The 17267-nt window shown below is 36.1% G+C and overlaps 1 protein-coding gene across 6 annotated transcripts in view; it reads right to left on the reverse strand.

The window, feature by feature from the left end:
• The window catches only part of WDPCP (WD repeat containing planar cell polarity effector), a 607526-nt gene that overhangs the window by 337921 nt on the left and 252338 nt on the right, over window positions 1–17267 (reverse strand). Inside the window, exon 2 of one of the 6 annotated variants that reach the window (XM_053200668.1) lies at window positions 873–978. The exons of the other annotated variants lie outside the window; for them this stretch is intronic. The gene's annotated coding sequence lies outside the window, so the exon portion shown is untranslated. The remainder of the gene's footprint in view (window positions 1–872; window positions 979–17267) is intronic. 6 annotated transcript variants of the gene reach the window in all.

Below are 17267 nucleotides of genomic sequence, written 5' to 3' on the forward strand. Positions count from 1 at the left end.
GAGAGAAGCAGGGCTCACCTGACCAGGGCTCAAGCTCACGAACCATGAGATCATGACCTAAGCGGAAGTCCAATGCTTGACCGACTGAGCCACATAGGCAACCCACCTTTAATTTAGTTTTATTCATATACTCTACTTTATCTGCAATATGGTGGTAATAAAGCTTAATGCAGGTTTCATTTTCTGAGGAAATATAATATAGTAGCTAGGAGCACAAGCTCTAAAGTCAGGTATCCCGGGTTCAAATTTTGCCTCTGCCACTTACTAGCTATGATACCATGAGTAAATTATTTAATACCATACCATGCCTCAATTTCCTTATTAACCCTATTAAGGTTGTTGTAATGAATAAATGTGATAATGTATGTAAAGAGCTTAACACAATGCTGATACATAGCTCTCAATAAATTTTAATAATTATTATCTACCAGAGAGTTTCGGCATTATTTCAGTACTTTTTACAGGCTGCTAGTATTTTCCACTCTGCCATTTAAAAATTTTATCTTATGTTTGAGATCTAATCACTTAAATACATTTGTCATTCTTTTTTAAAATCTGAATGCAGCTGCATGCCAGCATATTAAAAACTGCTAACCTCATATTTTAGCAATCCCTCTGCATTATTTTTTAGTGGTTGCTCTAAAGATAGCAACATACATCCTTAACCTTTCAGTCTGAGAGTTAATATTGTACCACTGCATGAAAATGCAAGAGGCTTGCAATTTCCCTTCCTCAACATTATGCTATAATCACTGTAGGTATTACATTTACATATGCCATAAACCTCATAATACAATGCTAAAACTTTTACTTTGAACAGTCACATGTGTTTTAAAAGAACTGGGGAATAATAAATACATTTACCCACATACTTCCCATATTTGGTGCTCTCTATTCCTCTGGAAAATCCAAGTTTCCTTCTGGTATCATTTCACTTCAGCCTGAAGAACTCCCTTCAGCATTTCTTGTAATGCAGGTCTGTTGGCAATAAAATCTCATTTTTGTTTATGCAGTGTTATTCTCCTTCCAAGTGTTGACTCCCCCCTCCAATTCTGCCTGCTTATGGTCACTCTCCAGTGCCTTCAGAGTTGTGGGGTTTTTGTATTTTGTCCAGAATTTATAATGGTTTTCTGCAGGAGGATTAGTTCAATACGAGCTACTCCACTATTACTAGAAGCAGCTAATATTTTAAGATGCCAGAAAAGTTTTAAATATTCAAAGGATATTCTTGGACATGTGACTCTAAGGCAAAAGATAGATTACAATACTTCAAAATGATATATTTATAGTTATCACTATTATTTTATAAATTGACTCATGTGGTCTCTTAGGTTATAATTCAGCAACCCAATTATTTCAGAATTGTTTCTATTTTTCCCACATAGAATAGTAACTTTGTCCTATGTAAACTTGATAATGATCATATAACTAGAAACATAATCATGTACTTGGTTGTTTCTTCTACTATGATAATGATCATATAACTAGAAACATAATCATGTACTTGGTTGTTTCTTCTACTAGGGTTTTGTTTTGGTTTTTGTTTGCTTAATAAACAACAGAAACCAACTATACAGTTAACTTTAGCAGAAAAGAAACTTATTGCAAGAAAATCAGGTAGATCAGGTAGATCACACAATCACTGGAAGCCCAGAGACTCAGACTCCAGAGAAAATCAAAGAAGGCAAGGTAACACGAAAATCCTAAACCACAAACCCGCCCCATAGCCCTGAGAACCCACTGAATACTCATCCCCCCTCTCCACATTCATACTACTGAAAGTACTCTGCCGCTGCAGCATCTAATCTAATTAAACATCCATCACTCCCTTAAGAGTCAATATCCTGAGCAGGACTATCTGACTGGCTCACAGCCTAACTGCCAGGGATATATATAGATGGAGCTTACCTCACCATGTTTGGTATTCCTCAAAATGAGAAGGGTATGTAACTCTAAGTTCGTTCTAATGTATTATTATTAATTATAAACTGGAAAATATAATGACTGGCAAGGGAGCAAACATCAGAGCAAAATCATACAATATGAGGATTTTGTAAGTATAACATGCCATACTTGCTTCATTCATGGTTCGGTGCTTCTAATTATTTTGGAGTTAAAGTTATACCCAATTTAAAATGTGATATACAGAGCTTTAATTTATAAAACAAATAAGGCAAGGAGGAATTAATGCCATTAGAAGAGAATTCTTGCTTTTAAAAGTATTCATTGCTGGACTCCTTCAAATAACTGACTCCTTTATTACAATTAAAATAATGTTAGATTTATAAAAACCCTATTTTCTTCTACTTTTTGAAGCAGGACACGGGTTTTAACCATTCAACTTTTGCATTTACACCCAGAGCATCACTTTATTGATTTAGAGATAAATGCATTTTTGAGTGCCTGCCCTCACAGAATACTAAACTGAAATAAATAGGTGGATATGAAACAATTTCTCTATTGCAACTACTAAAATCAAGTTAATAGAAATTACCAGAGATGAAAACAGTATTGAACAGTATTGAACAGTATTCAATAAGAAAAAATTGTGAAAGACTGAAATTTAATGGGTGTCTTGACTAGCTCAGGCATTTGTCATTGACTAGACTCTTTCATAACTCTGTAGAAAGAGAAATTAACTTATAGAAATGGATAATACAAATATTTCCCACCCATTGAAATGCAAATTGGTCCTGATGATTGTCCCATGGATATTGATCAGTTTTATCTGTTCTGCATTCACTTGTACATTCATTTCACTAGCCCTTATTTGATAATAAACATGTGGTACTTAGACCTGACAACAATATCATATTAATAATTAATGAGTTACATGTAATCTTTGACATATGTTCATTTTATATTTTCATAAAAGTCATGATCACATTCTCTTTTAAATTGTATCCTTTGACGGGGCACCCTGCTGTCTCAGTCAGTAGACCCTGCAACACTTAATCTCAAGGTCCTGAGTTCAAGTCCCATGTTGGGAGTGGAGCCTACTTTAAAAAAAATAAAAGGGGCACCTGGGTGGCTGAGTCAGTTAAGCGACGGGCTTCTTTGGCTCAGGTCATGATCTCGTGGTTCGTGGGTTCAAGCCCCTCATCGGGCTCTGTGCTGACAGCTCAGAGCCAGGAGCCTGCTTTGGATTCTGTTTCCCTCTCTCTCTACCCTCCCTCACTCACACTCTGTCTCTCTCACTCTCAAAAAATAAATAAACAATAAAAAAATGTTAATAAAAATAATATATCCTTTGACAACAGTCTGCTTAGTGGAGGGCTAAAATGAGAAAACAAACATACACAACTGCCACCAGTAATTCTATATAGCACAACCTTAAAAAATATGGCAAAGGAAGTTCTGCTTAGAAGATGACTGCTGTAACTAAAAAGACTTATAATTACTGATATAATTATTTCTACATATGACACAATAGAAATAACCTAGAAATGCTAGAAATGCACTGTTCTCCACTATAGACAGTATGTCTATCTACCTCTCTCTCTCTCCATATATATATGCATATATACACACACACATTACATATCTATACACTGTAAACACATAAACATACCTTATAGTGTACATACTGTATATTATAAATTACCTTTTAAATGTACTCTATAAATATATAGTATACAGTATATATAGACTAATACTACCATATATAGCATACAACATACAGTTTGTGTACATATGTATATGTGCATATATATCCTATAGACAATATAAAAACTTAGAACTGTGCTAATATTAAATTATCATTTCCATCACTTAGAACTGGAATTCAGAAAATAACTATGAATACTCGACTCCTGTATTGTAATTTTTCACCTCACTGTTTATTACAATGAGAAGCATGAATCATAATTTGGCATTGAGAGCTTATTTTCTTTTTACAGGTACATAATTAAATACTTTTCTCTTTTCAATTAGACATAGGTTAAATATCACAAATTAATAGCTTTCTTATAATCAACTTATGATAATAATAAAATCAGATTTTCACAGCCAGGAAAGATCATGTACTTTTAAAGCCTTCATTATAAGGTAGTTCCACAATTCAGTTTCAAACATTCTTAACGCATTTGAAATAACAGTAACCAAAATGTTTTTTTAAAATCCCTTGGCAATCTATTCAGTATGGTAACTTCATTCATTTTAGATACACATTTCAAACTTTTATATTTAATCCTACCTAGAGAGTAACTTCCAAAGTGCTATTTCCCAAAGCCAAAACCCAGACTTCATGTCTCTAGAATAATCTTGCCTTGTAGTAGTTTCAACTTCAGTAAGTCTATATGCCCTTCCCAAAGTAGTTCTGGCTGGCCTGGGCTTGTTGTAAATAGTTGGTTCCGTGAGACAGTTTTTTAAAATGTCAACACATCTAACAATTCACACAATATACAAGGAACGTATTGTACTTTAAAATCAAGATGTGTTTCCTCTTGTGAAATAAAGTTAATCATTTGGGCGAGTCCACTTAAAAAAAATTGGATAGTTTTTTGTTCTCTAGAAAAGAATTGAAAGGGTATCTCATCTCACCCCCCCATCCCATTTTGAGCAAGACCTAGAGATCAAATATTCTTTGTATGACAAAAAGACAAATATTAAAGGATGCAAACCTGAAAAATCTAACAGATAAGCCTGTGAGAGTCCCAAAACTGTTCTGTATTTTTAATATCTGAAAATAATCAAATAATTTTATGTTAAATACAAATTTTCAAGCACCCTAGCATAGCCCCTCTAAAATTTTAAACAAATATACTTGATATGAAAAATAGCATTTTATCCAAATATCAAATATTATTATACTATTTGAATAGCAAACACAAACAGTCCTAATCCCAATCACAGACTATATTGTAAAATGTTAATGTATTTAAATTTTTTAATTATACATGGAATTAACTGAAATACTCCACTTTAAACAATTAGTTATTAATATTTTAATCATATTAAATAAAGAACACATGAACAAGTGAAATTCAATGCAGGAAATTTTCAAAAGCAAATTATACAATGTGGGAAGTCTATTTGGGTTTCTGGAAAATGTTAAGGACAATATTCATAGTGCTGAATAGGGGTGCCTGGGGTGGCTCAGTTTTGGTTAAGCGTCTGACTTCAGCTCAGGTCATGATCTCATTGTTCTGGAGTTCAAGCCCCACGTCAGGCTCTGTGCTGACAGCTCAGAGCCTGGAGCCTGCTTCAGATCCTGTCTCTCTCTGTCTCTCTCTGCCCCTCCCCCACACATGCTCTGTTAAAATTAAAAAATGCTCTGTTAAATTAAAAAAGAAAAAAAAAAGAAAGTGCTGAATAGCTCTTTTTAAGGAAAATACTAAATGATGATGCTATCACAGCACAAAAGTATAAGGAAATATACAGTTATATTTATACCTCTTAATCAGGTGAAATTAATCAGGCACATTAATTAACAGCCATACTTTAATGATACATTTAGTGAATAATACAAGGTATTAGATTATTGAAAATCCTTGTCCCAATTTTACACCAATTTGTAGCATTATTATTGTTGACAATAAATTGAAATATCACAATGTTCTGAAAAGAACTCAGAAAGTAAATCACTTAGCTTATATTGCTTACAGACAGAGAAAGGTTGTGTTCTGGCAGGATGAAGAACCAAGATACAGATACATATTGCAAACTATATCCATAGAAGCCACTTAGGGAAAATGCCCTCTCCAACAACCCTACTACAAGGGGAGCTAACCACCAGATATTCCTATGAAAAGGAATGTGCTCTGAAAATCATGACTCTATACATAAACCTGAATGGGCTGGGAATGGGCACCTGATATAGTTTGAAGATTGGTAAGCAAACTCTGATGGTTCTGGTAGGGGAATCTCTGCCCAAGCAACAATGGTGATAACTTTTCATGCCTCTGCTCTTCTCCCCTCCCCCGCCCCTCTTTTTCTCAGCGATATGGATATACCAGACAGTTAAGAGTAGCAAGAAAAGCAAAAAGATTTAAGAAGTCAGGTTATTGGTGAATCTGTGAACTCCTAAAGGTAGACGAACAGTTATATAATCAAGAATCCATAACCTTCTGAGATTCTAAAATGACTTATCAGTTCTATCCTCCATGACGCTCACATAATCGTCCAATTTATTTCTGTTTGGAAAAAGAGAGAGTGGTCATAAAATCTCAGCTTGACTTTGCCTGGGTTATGCAGGGGTCTTGCCAAATTGCTGTGATTTGTCCTTTTCTTCTTATTATGCGTATCCTTACAGTATAGCTTCAAAATTACAAAGCATCTGAGATAATCTCTGTTCCTAAAAAACCAAGAGTGCTAAATAAAAGACCTTTTTGGCTTTGATTTTAGCTCATTTTCTCTTACTAAATCATGCCAAGTTAGAAAAAAGTCATTATCATTTACTTAAAGAAAAATAAACCCTTGAGGTATTAACTTAATCCACTGAAGAAGAATCCACAAACCTACACTAATTATGTAGATCACATAGATAATGAGAGTGATACTGTGATATAATAAATACTTGGTTTCATCACAGGTTCCCTAGCAAAAGAGCTTCTAAAACTCTTGGAGTTTCCTGAGTGATAAGAGTGCCTTTGGTATAGTAATGATTCTTGGCTGAGGTACTCCTAAGATAGCTTCAGGATGGGTGCTGGTCACCAGAAAGACCAAGGCATGATTAAAGGGTTCAAACTTTCAGCCCCACATCAGGATCCCCAACGAGGCGAGAGAGGCTAGGGAATGAGTTAATCAACAGTGGCCAGTGATTTTACCAAGCATCCCTACATAATTAAACCTCTATAATAACTACAGGGTTCAGAGAACTTCCAAGTTTTTTAATACATCCAGGTGCTGGAAGGGTGACATGCCCAGAGAAGGCATGAAAGTTCCACACCTCTTGCCTCATACCTTGCCCAATACATGTTTTCCATTTGTCTGTTCCTGAGTTGTATTCTTTAAAATAAATCAGTAATAGCAAATAAACCATCTTTCTGAGTTCTATGAGCCATTCCAGCAAATTACTGAACCCAAGGAGGGGTCATGAAACCTGTGATTTATAGCCAGTTGGTAAGAATTATGGCAGGTCTGGACTTCTCTGAAGGAGGCACAGGCTTGTGTGACTGACCCCTTAACTTGAAAGGTCTTGGTAACTCCAGGTGGTGTCAGAATTGAACTGAATTGTAGGACACTCAGTTGGTGTCCACAGAGAACTGGGTAATTGGTATAGAAAACACAAACATTTGGTATCAGAAGTGTTGGTAATAAGAGCAGATGAGAGATAGATAGATAAATATATAAATAAGGGAAATCTTAAATTTATAGTATAATGGCATCTAATATATGTTGAAGAAATTACAAACTTTGAAAAGCATTTTACCATCATACTAATAACAGATTCAGGAAATAATCATCAACAAGAGCTAAAGCTACTGGTTAAATTTTGATGAGAAACAGGATTTTAATATACAAAGTATGTCCCCACAGATTACTTATTAATTACAAAGGGAAAACATGTAATTTTACAGTGGAAAATCTGATGAACAATACCTTAATCAAACTACTATAATTAGCATCACAAACAATAAGACAAACTTATGTAATATCCTCATAAGGCCACAACATCACTTATGCAGTATTCCTGGAAAAAATACATAACCTGAATTTAATTAAGAGAAATTTCAAACTAACCTAAACTGAGGGACGTTCTACAAAATAACTAACTTATTGGCTTATACTCTTCAAAAACATCAATGTCGTGACACCTGGGTGGCTCAATTAGTGAAGCATCTGACTCTTGATCTCGGCTCAGGTTATGATCTCACAGTTCATTAGATCAAACCCCGTGTCAGGCCCTGTGCTGACAGCACGGATCCTGCTTGGAATTCTCTGTCTCCCTCTCTCTATACCCCTCCCCCACTCACTCTCTTCCAAAATAAATAAATAAGGTTTTAAAAAAAGTCAATGTCATGAAAGACAAAGAGAATTAATGAACTGTTCCAATTGTAGGAAATGAAAGAGACACAACACCTAAATGCAATGCATGATTTTGTACTAAAGAAAAAGTGCTGGGGCGCCTGGCTTGCATGCAACTCTTGATCTCAGGGTTGTAAGTTCAAGCCCCATGATGGGTATGGAGATTACTTAAAAATTTAGAGATTACTTAAAAATTTAGAGATTACTTAAAAATTTTCTTAATCTCCTAATTGTATGGTGGTTATAGGAAAGAATATCCCTGTTCTTAGAAAATATTCACTCAAGTGGGGCCTGGGTGGCTCAGTTGATTGAGCATCCAACTCTTGATTTCAGCTCAGGTCATGACACCAAGGTAATGCGATAGGGCCCCATATTAGGCTCCACACCAAGCATAGAGTCTGCTTGGGATTCTCTCTTTCTCTCTCTCTTCCCCTCCCCTAATTGCATATGCTTGCCCTCTCTCTTTCTCACAAAAGAAAAAAAAGAAGAGAAAAGAAAAGAAAGAAAAAATATTCACTGAAGAATATAGGAGCATAAAAGTGCATGATGTCTACAACTTACTATCAAATGGATCAGAAAAAAATAACATTTGGAGGCAAAGTAAAGAAAGAGAGGGATAAGCAGTGTAATAAAGCAAATGTGACAGGATGTTAATTGGTAAACCTGGATGAGAGGTCTGAGAAGATCTTGTATTATTCTTACAAATCTTCAATAAATTCAAATTATTTCAAAATAAAAAGACTTTTAAAAATAGCTGAGCCTATAAGAAAAGGAGTTCTTGTTTACCAAATAGAATGTACAGTGAAGGAAACAATCAAAACTAAAAAAGACAACCAATTGAATGGAGAAAATATTTGCAAATGACATATCTGATGAAAGGTTGGTATCCAAAATACACAAAGAACCAATACAACTCAACACCTAAAAAACAAATAATCCAATTAAAAAATGGGCAGAAGACATGAAGAGATATTTCTCAAAGAAGACATACAGATGGGCCAACAAGCACATGAAAAGATACTCAACATCACTTATCATCAGGGAAATTCAAATCAAAACTACCATGAGATATTACCTCACACCTGTCAGAATTGCTAAAATCAACAACACAAGAAACAACAGGTATTAGAGAGGATGTGGAGAAATAGGAACCCTTTGTGCACTGTTGGTAGGAGTGCAAACTGGTGCAGCCATTATGGAAAATTGTAGGGAGGTTCCTCAAAAAGTTAAAAACGTAACTACCCTATGATCCAGCAACAGCACTACTGGGTATTTACCCAAAGAATACAAAACCACAAGTTCAAAGGAATACGTGCACCCCTATGTTTATCTCAGCATTATTTACAATAGCCAAACTATGGAAACAGCCCAAGTGTCCATCAATAGATGCGTGGATAAAGGGGTGGTGTATGTATGTGTGTGTGTGTGTATACATACATACATACACACACACACACACACACACACACACACATATGGAATATTACTCAACTATAAAATAAAATGACAATGCAAAAACATGAATAGAGTTAGAGAGTATAATGCTAAATGAGATAAATTCAGAGGAAGACAAATACCACATGATCTCACTTATATGTAGAATTTAAGATAAAAAACAACAACAACAACAAGCAAAGGAGACAAAGAGAGAGAGACAAACCAAGAAACAGATTCTTAACTATAAAGAATAGACTGATGATTGCGGGCGGGGTGCAGGTGTGCGGGGGGGGGGGGGGGGGATGGGTAAAATAGGAGATGGGGATTAAAGAGCACACTTGTCTCCTTGCCCTGGCAGGGCCCCTCCTTTCCATAATTTTACTTGTGACCATTGGCCCCTGTATACTAAATACCCTGGTACGTTTTATTGAAAACACTGTTGCTCGCCAAACTGCAGCACGTATCTTAGCCCTCTGAGGGTATCAACCCCTAGGGCTAAAAAGTGATGCCTAATAAAAGATTTTTTAAAAGGCATCAAAGGGGGGAATGTTGGGAAAAAAAGTTTTACACCATAAGATAGCCAAGGGGACTAAAACAAGCCCTGGTCTCTAGTTTGAAGACCCCTCTTCCGTGTTATTCTTGCCCTGTTTGCCACGCACGTGAAAACCTGCCACAGATATGGAAGTTGACAACTATAAATTACCCTTCCCCCCCTTTATTCGGAGCTCAGATCTTTGGAGAAACGGTCTCCTCTGAGCCCGCCGGTGTTAAATAAATCTCTGATCCACCAAGATCTCCAAGTGCCGCTTGGTTTTTCCACCAGCGTTCCAGCCTGGTTCCATAACACCTTCTCTCCTGACGGACTGTGCCCAAAACGTATCTGTTTCCCCCCAACTTTAGACTGGCAGGCAAATAGTGAGGCTTCTCCCCAGGAGATTCTAGCTTCTGCTATTGCCACCATTACTTCTGGCCACCCATATACATATACATACAAGACTTATGAGCAGCATTGTATTGTTTAAACTTATGTTTTACAATCATCTCAGCCACTATTTCTGGAAGACTGTTATTATGGAGATTTATACCATATATTGTGGTATACTTGTGTCATATTGTTCTTATATTTTAGTTGGTTCTCCTTTTGGGGGTTTCTTTTCTATTGTTTTATTTCTTAATGCAGTCTTTAAATTTGCATACCTAAGACACTGTGGAAGAAAAGGTTAGTTTTACATTTGAATGGCTTGAAAATAATATGATTTTAGTTGGCATTTATTAAAACAAATAAAAGAACTCCTGTGGGTTTGTGTGGGGAAAAAAAAAAAAGAGCATACTTATCACTAAAGGGGTAACCAGGTCAAGATGGCCTTAATCCTTAGGAATAAACATAACCCAGTTTCTTAGGGGTCAGAATTATAACTAATGAGACTCCACCTTATATAACAAACTCACCAGGGAAAAGGTGATTTTTTCTGAAGATATCCAGCCAATTGGTTTCAGATATTGAAAAAAAAAAAAAAGAAAGAAAGAAAAGAATAAACCAAGTGCCCCTATCTCCTCCCATTTCTCTGGCAGATGATGGGGGTTGGTAAAGCAGGAGAAATAAGAGGAACAAAAACTGTAAAAACAAAAAATAAAATGAAAAATGAAAGTAAACATGGGCTGGATTCGAAATTTAAAAAGCTAAAACAAGCAAAAATGACCTTTTCATAAGAACATTATTACACAATATAGTACCTATATAACATGGAAAGCCACTTTGCACTACAAATCACTTTTCCACAAAAAATTAAAAGAAGCAGAACAAACATAAAAATCAATTAAGGCCCAAAGTATGGTTCCATTACCTTTGAGGGGCCTGTTCTTATCTAAACACTGACTTATGTGGGTACTGTTAGGCTGCCTAACAAAGGGTATCTTTTATTCTCACTTGAGTCAGTTTGGAGAATGATTTCTCCATTTTAGATTGCAAGGAAAAGTTAAACAAGAGGAGTAGAATGTTCTTCCACTTAGAAAATAACCCAACCCATCCCAGTGCCTAAGGTTGCTAAGGCCTCCTATTGGCACACTGGCTTCCAAGGAGCTCTCTTGGCTGTACCAGAGACCAGCTGTTGGGTTGTAGGTGAGGCCAAAACTCCTGGGAAAAGCACTCACCATTTCCAAATGCTCCCAGCAGGAACAAGGCAGACATGGGGAAAACCAGCACAATGCCTGGCCCATTAAGAAGGAAAAAAAAAAAAAAAAAAATTGCTGAACTTGCAAGAAAAAGGAGTTCTTATTTACCAAAAAGAAAGTAGGAACTAAAAACAAAACTGGTAGGCATATGAAGCTGTGTTAAGAGAGAGAAGGTATGATACAGAATGGGGAAAATCAGGAAGAGTTCAGGAAACAACTTGGGTTAAGGAGACAGTGCTGAATGACTAGAGAGAACACAATGGTTACAATTCTCTAGAGGAGAAACAGCCACACAGAGAGAGAACTCCAGAGACCTTCAGACAGTTCCTCTTGAGAATTCAGATGAGTACTGACAGTATATGCATATGAGAAAAGTTCACAAGACCAGGGGAAAGAAAGGCCAGAAATAATTAAAGATAATAGTGCTTGACATTCATATGAGGCTAGGAATAGTACCTATCCTACCAGCCTGACAGAAAAACTTTGTGATTTATAGTAATTGCGTAGAGTATCCAGAAAGGTCTTACCCCAGGAATGAAAAATTATTAGCCCTAGGCTGAATACTACTCAGTCCTAATAAATCTTAAAAGTAAGTCTTGAAGAATTGAACTGTTTCCCAATATTTAACTGCATCCCAGAAAAAAGTTCAAAATTATGTATAGAAAAATAAAAATACCCAACACCCAAAAATATAACATTCATAACATTTGGCATTCAATACAAAGTTACCAGGCATCCAAAGAAACATAAACATATGATTCAAGGGGCGCCTGGGTGACTCAGTCAGTTAAGCGTCGGACTTCGTCCCAGGTCATGATCTCATGGTTCATAAGTTGGAGCCCCGTGTAGGGCTCTGTGCTGACAACTCAGAGCCTGGAGCCTACTTCGAATTCTGTGTCTCCCTCTTTCACTTTCCCTCCCCCATTCTCTCTCTCTCTCTCTCTCTCAAAACAAACATTTAAAAAAAATTTTAAATATGATCCAAAATAAGAAGAAAAATCAGTCAAAACTAACTCAACTCTGACAATTATAATGAAGAAACTAGAACATTAAAATCATTATTAAAATGTATTTCATATGTTCTAAAAATTTAGCAGACATGAAAAATATAAAAAAGATCCAAATCAGGGTGCCTGGGTGGCTCAGTCAGTTAAGCATCCAACTTTGGCTCAGGTCATGATCATGCAGTCGGTGGGTTTCAGCCCCACATCGGGCTCTGTGCCCGGAGCCTGCTTCAAATTCTGTGTCTCCCTCTCTCTCTGCCCCTCCCCCACGCTCTCTCTCTCTCTCAAAAAAAAAATAAACATTAAAAAAAATTTTTAAATCACACTTATAAAGATGAAAATTATGGGGCACCTGGGTGGCTCAATCATTTAAGCATCCCTCTCTTGATTTTGGCTCAGATCATGATCTCACAATTGTGAGATCTCCACACACAGAGTGGAGCCTGCTGGATTCTCTCTCCCATGTGGTGCCTGGGCAGCTCAGTTAGTTAAGCTTCCAACTATTGATTTCAGCTCAGAAATCATCTCACAGTTTGTCAGTGAGAGCCCCACATCGGGCTCCATGCTGACAGTGCAGAGCCTGCTTGGGATTCTCTCTCTCCCTCTCCCCATACCCCTCCCCACTTATGCTCTCTCTCACTCTCTCAAAATAAACATTTAAAAAAAAAAAATAGAGGATTCTCTTTCCCTCTGCCCCTCCCCTGCTCATGTTCACTCTCTCTCTAAAAATATTTTTTTAAAAAATTAAAACTACAATATGTGAGGTGAAAAGTACAACAGATGGAATTAACAGAATACATGTGGCAAAAAAAAAAAAAAAATTAGTGACCTTGAAGACACAGCAATAAAAACTTTACAAAATGAAACTAGAAAAAAAAACTTAAACACTGAACAGAACATCAGTGAACAATGGAACTAGTTCAATCAGCCTATTATACATATAAGTTGCATCCTCAAAACACTGGCAGAATAGGGGATAGACAGAAAAAAATATTTGAAGGAATAATAACCAAATTTTCTCAAATTTGTTAAAAACTGTAAATTCATAAATCCAAGAATCTCAAATAACCCAAGCACAAGAAACATGAAAAAAACTAAACCAAGGCATATCGTTATATCATTCAAAACCACTGATAAAAAATAAAATATTTACATACAAAAAGAAAGATAAGAATGACAGCAGATGACATCAAATGACATCAAAAATAAGGCAAATGAAAAAGGTAGTGGACCACCATCTCTCAAGCACTAAAAGAAAAAATTGTCAACCTAGAATTTTATACACAATGAAAATATCTTTCAAAATAAAAGATAAAGACTTTTTCATACATATAAAACTAAGAACATTTTTCACCGTCCAGTCTCTGCTATAATAAATATTTAAAAATTTTGTAATGTTTATTTATTTTTGACAGAGAGACAGACAGAGCATGAGCGGGGGAGGGGCAGAGAGAGACGGAGCCACAGAATCCGAAGCAGGCTCCAGGCTCTGAGCTGTCAGCACAGAGCCCGACGCGGGGCTCGAACTCACAGACCACGAGATCATGACCTGAGCCGAAGTCGGATGCTCAACTGACGGAATCACACAGGCTCCCCTATAATAAATATTTTAAAAAGAAAATTCCTTAGGCAGAAAAAAAAATTACACCATAGAAGAAATATGGATGTATACAATGAAAGTACTAAAAACAGTTACATGAGTAAATATTAGATATTTTTTTCTCATTATTTAAATCTCCTTAAAAGGTAATTGACCATTTAAACAAAAATAACAATGTAGTATGTGGCTCAAACTTAAGCAGAAATAAAATATATAACAACTATCACACAAAAGGAAGGAAGGAAAAAATCCAAGTAACTTATTGAATGTTCTTGTGAAGTGCTATAATACCACTTGAAGACAGACATGAGAAAACGATGTATGCTATTAACCCCAAAGCCATCATGAAATTAAGAAAACTGTTACAACTAATAAGCCAACAAAAGAGATAAAATTGAATTATAAAAAAATTTCAACAAATCAAAAAGAAGGAAGAAAAGGAGGAAAGAAAGAACAAACACATGGAACAAACAGAAAACAAATGGCAAGATGATAAATTTATGTCTAACCTTGCGGGGAACACCTGGGTGGTGCAGTTGGTTATGCACCCAACTTCAGATCAAGTCATGATCTCACGGTTCATGAGTTTGAGCCCTGCATTGGGCTGCGAGCTGACAGCTCAAAGCCTGGAGCCTGCTTCAGATTCTGTGTCTCCCTTGCTCTCTGCCCCTCCCCGACCCATGCTCTGTCTTTCTCTCTCAAAAATAAACATTAAAAAATTTAGAAAAAAATAAATGTAACCTTGAAAACTTAAATGGGATTTACAAAAATGTAAATTTTTCTATTAGGATAGAAAATTAATGAGAGACATAAATCTTTTTTTTTAATTTTTTTTTTCAACGTTTATTTATTTTTGGGACAGAGAGAGACAGAGCATGAACGGGGGAGGGGCAGAGAGAGAGGGAGACGCAGAATCGGAAACAGGCTCCAGGCTCTGAGCTATCAGCCCAGAGCCTGACGCGGGGCTCGAACTCACGGACCACGAGATCGTGACCTGGCTGAAGTCGGACGCTTAACCGACTGCACCACCCAGGCGCCCCGAGACATAAATCTTTTTCAAAGGTGCTATTCCATGATAAAAAATAAAACTCTAAGCGCTATGTATTTTTTTTATAAAATATCAAACAAGTGTGATCAGAGATATATTTTAAATAGTAATAAATATATATTAAAAACATACAAATGCATAAATTAAATTCCCATGTACCCACACATCTTAAGAAGCAGAAGATTACCAATATTTAAAGACCTTATGGGGTGCCTGGGTGGCTCAGTCAGTTGAGTTTCCGACTTCAGCCCAGGTTATGACCTCATAGTTCATGGGTTCGAGCCCTGTGATGGGCTCTGTGCTGACAGCTCAGAGCCTGGAGCTTGTTTAGGATTCTGTCTCCTTCTCTCTCTGCCCCAACCCCACTTGTGCTCTGTCTCTAAAATAAATAAACAGTAAAAAAAAAAAATGTTTAATTAAAAAAAAATAAAGACCTTACTGCACCCTCTTGTACTCTCCACCAAAGAACTCACTTCTGAATTAATCATTCCTCTGCTATTCTATATGGCTTTACTAGATGTGTATGAAACCCTAAATAGGATTTTTACATATTTTTAAATTTCATAAAAATAGGATCATACTCTATATATCATGTGATTTGCTTTTTTCACTCGACATTGCATTTTTGATATCCATCCATATTGGTGTATATAGTTATGGTCCATTCATTTTCAATATATTCATCCATTCTCCTACTGATGGACAAATGAGCGCTTAGAGTTTTGCTCTTAGAAACTGCTTATGAACATTCCTATACATCTCCAGATCAAAAGGAATAGCTATAGGAGTTGCTACATGATGTTTCCAGGTTTTATGGTCATTCTTGTGCTATGATCCCCTCTTCATTGATAAACTGAGGCTTATAGAGACCAAGAAACTTGTTCAAGATCACATAGCTAGGCAGTATTGTTAAAACAAATAAATTCCCTTCCATCTACTTAAAAGAAAAAATCTCATAGTCCTGGAAACAACCACTTATCAAAAAGTGGATGGATAATATTTTACCTTGTTTTACATGAAGTTACAAGAGGAGGTTCTAGCAACTGATTCCAGTCAATTCTACCTCTTGACTTCTCATAGCAACTTGGTTATATGATAATCACATGACTATAACTTTCATCCTGTTAAGATACCCTGTACTTCACCATTCCTGAAAATCTAGTCAAATATTTTATAGTTAAATATGCTGGGATGTATATAAATTATGTGTGTATAAAATATTTTTTAAAAATTAGTAATAAAGCATTTCCAATTGTGACTACAACTTTAAATTAAATTACAAGAACTTTTTTTTCTTTCATGACTAAATTTGATTTTGGAATTACTATGTTTAAGACCCACTGAAGTGAATGTAATAATAATTTTTAAAATACTCTGTATTCACTGTAGAAGCTATTTGAGAGTATTTGCAAAAAATGTTTTGCATGTCACCTAAACCAAATAATTTCCAAGATAGTTAATATTATTCTTGCATTTAAAAAAAAAGAATACAATCCAAACTTTAACTAGTAACTATTAGTCAACTAGTAACTATTTAGATCAGTATAATCCTTCAATTTAAAAGTATGCGGAGAGGATTCTGGGAAGATGGTGGAGTAGGAAACACCAGAACTATCTCCCTACTTCCGCAACAATTACACTGGCAGAATCTGTCTCATGTAACTGTTTTGGATGTTTGGAGTCAGATACAAGTTTGCAACTTTCAGAAGATCTGAATGGGCAGTTTTGTTAGCTTCAGTCCATCTCAACTTTTCTGCACAGTAGCAGCTACCCAATCCTCTAGTCTTAGCCATGTGGCAGCCAGCTGTACATGTGCTCCTGGAGCAGCTTGTACACAGCTTCCTGGAGACAGGTGGAGTTAAAACAACAACAACAACAACAACAACAACAACAACAACAACAACAATTCTGTCCTCCAAAAACTGATAACTGATTACTGCTTCTTCTCACAAAAGTACAAAGAAGCAGACACCCATTCTTGTTGCACCTCCCTTCATTGTTGCAAGCCCCTTCCCCAATGCTGAAGTGATTTCCAAAG

The sequence above is a fragment of the Acinonyx jubatus genome, chromosome A3 (assembly GCF_027475565.1).
Source record: "Acinonyx jubatus isolate Ajub_Pintada_27869175 chromosome A3, VMU_Ajub_asm_v1.0, whole genome shotgun sequence".
Taxonomy (NCBI): Eukaryota; Metazoa; Chordata; class Mammalia; order Carnivora; family Felidae; genus Acinonyx; species Acinonyx jubatus.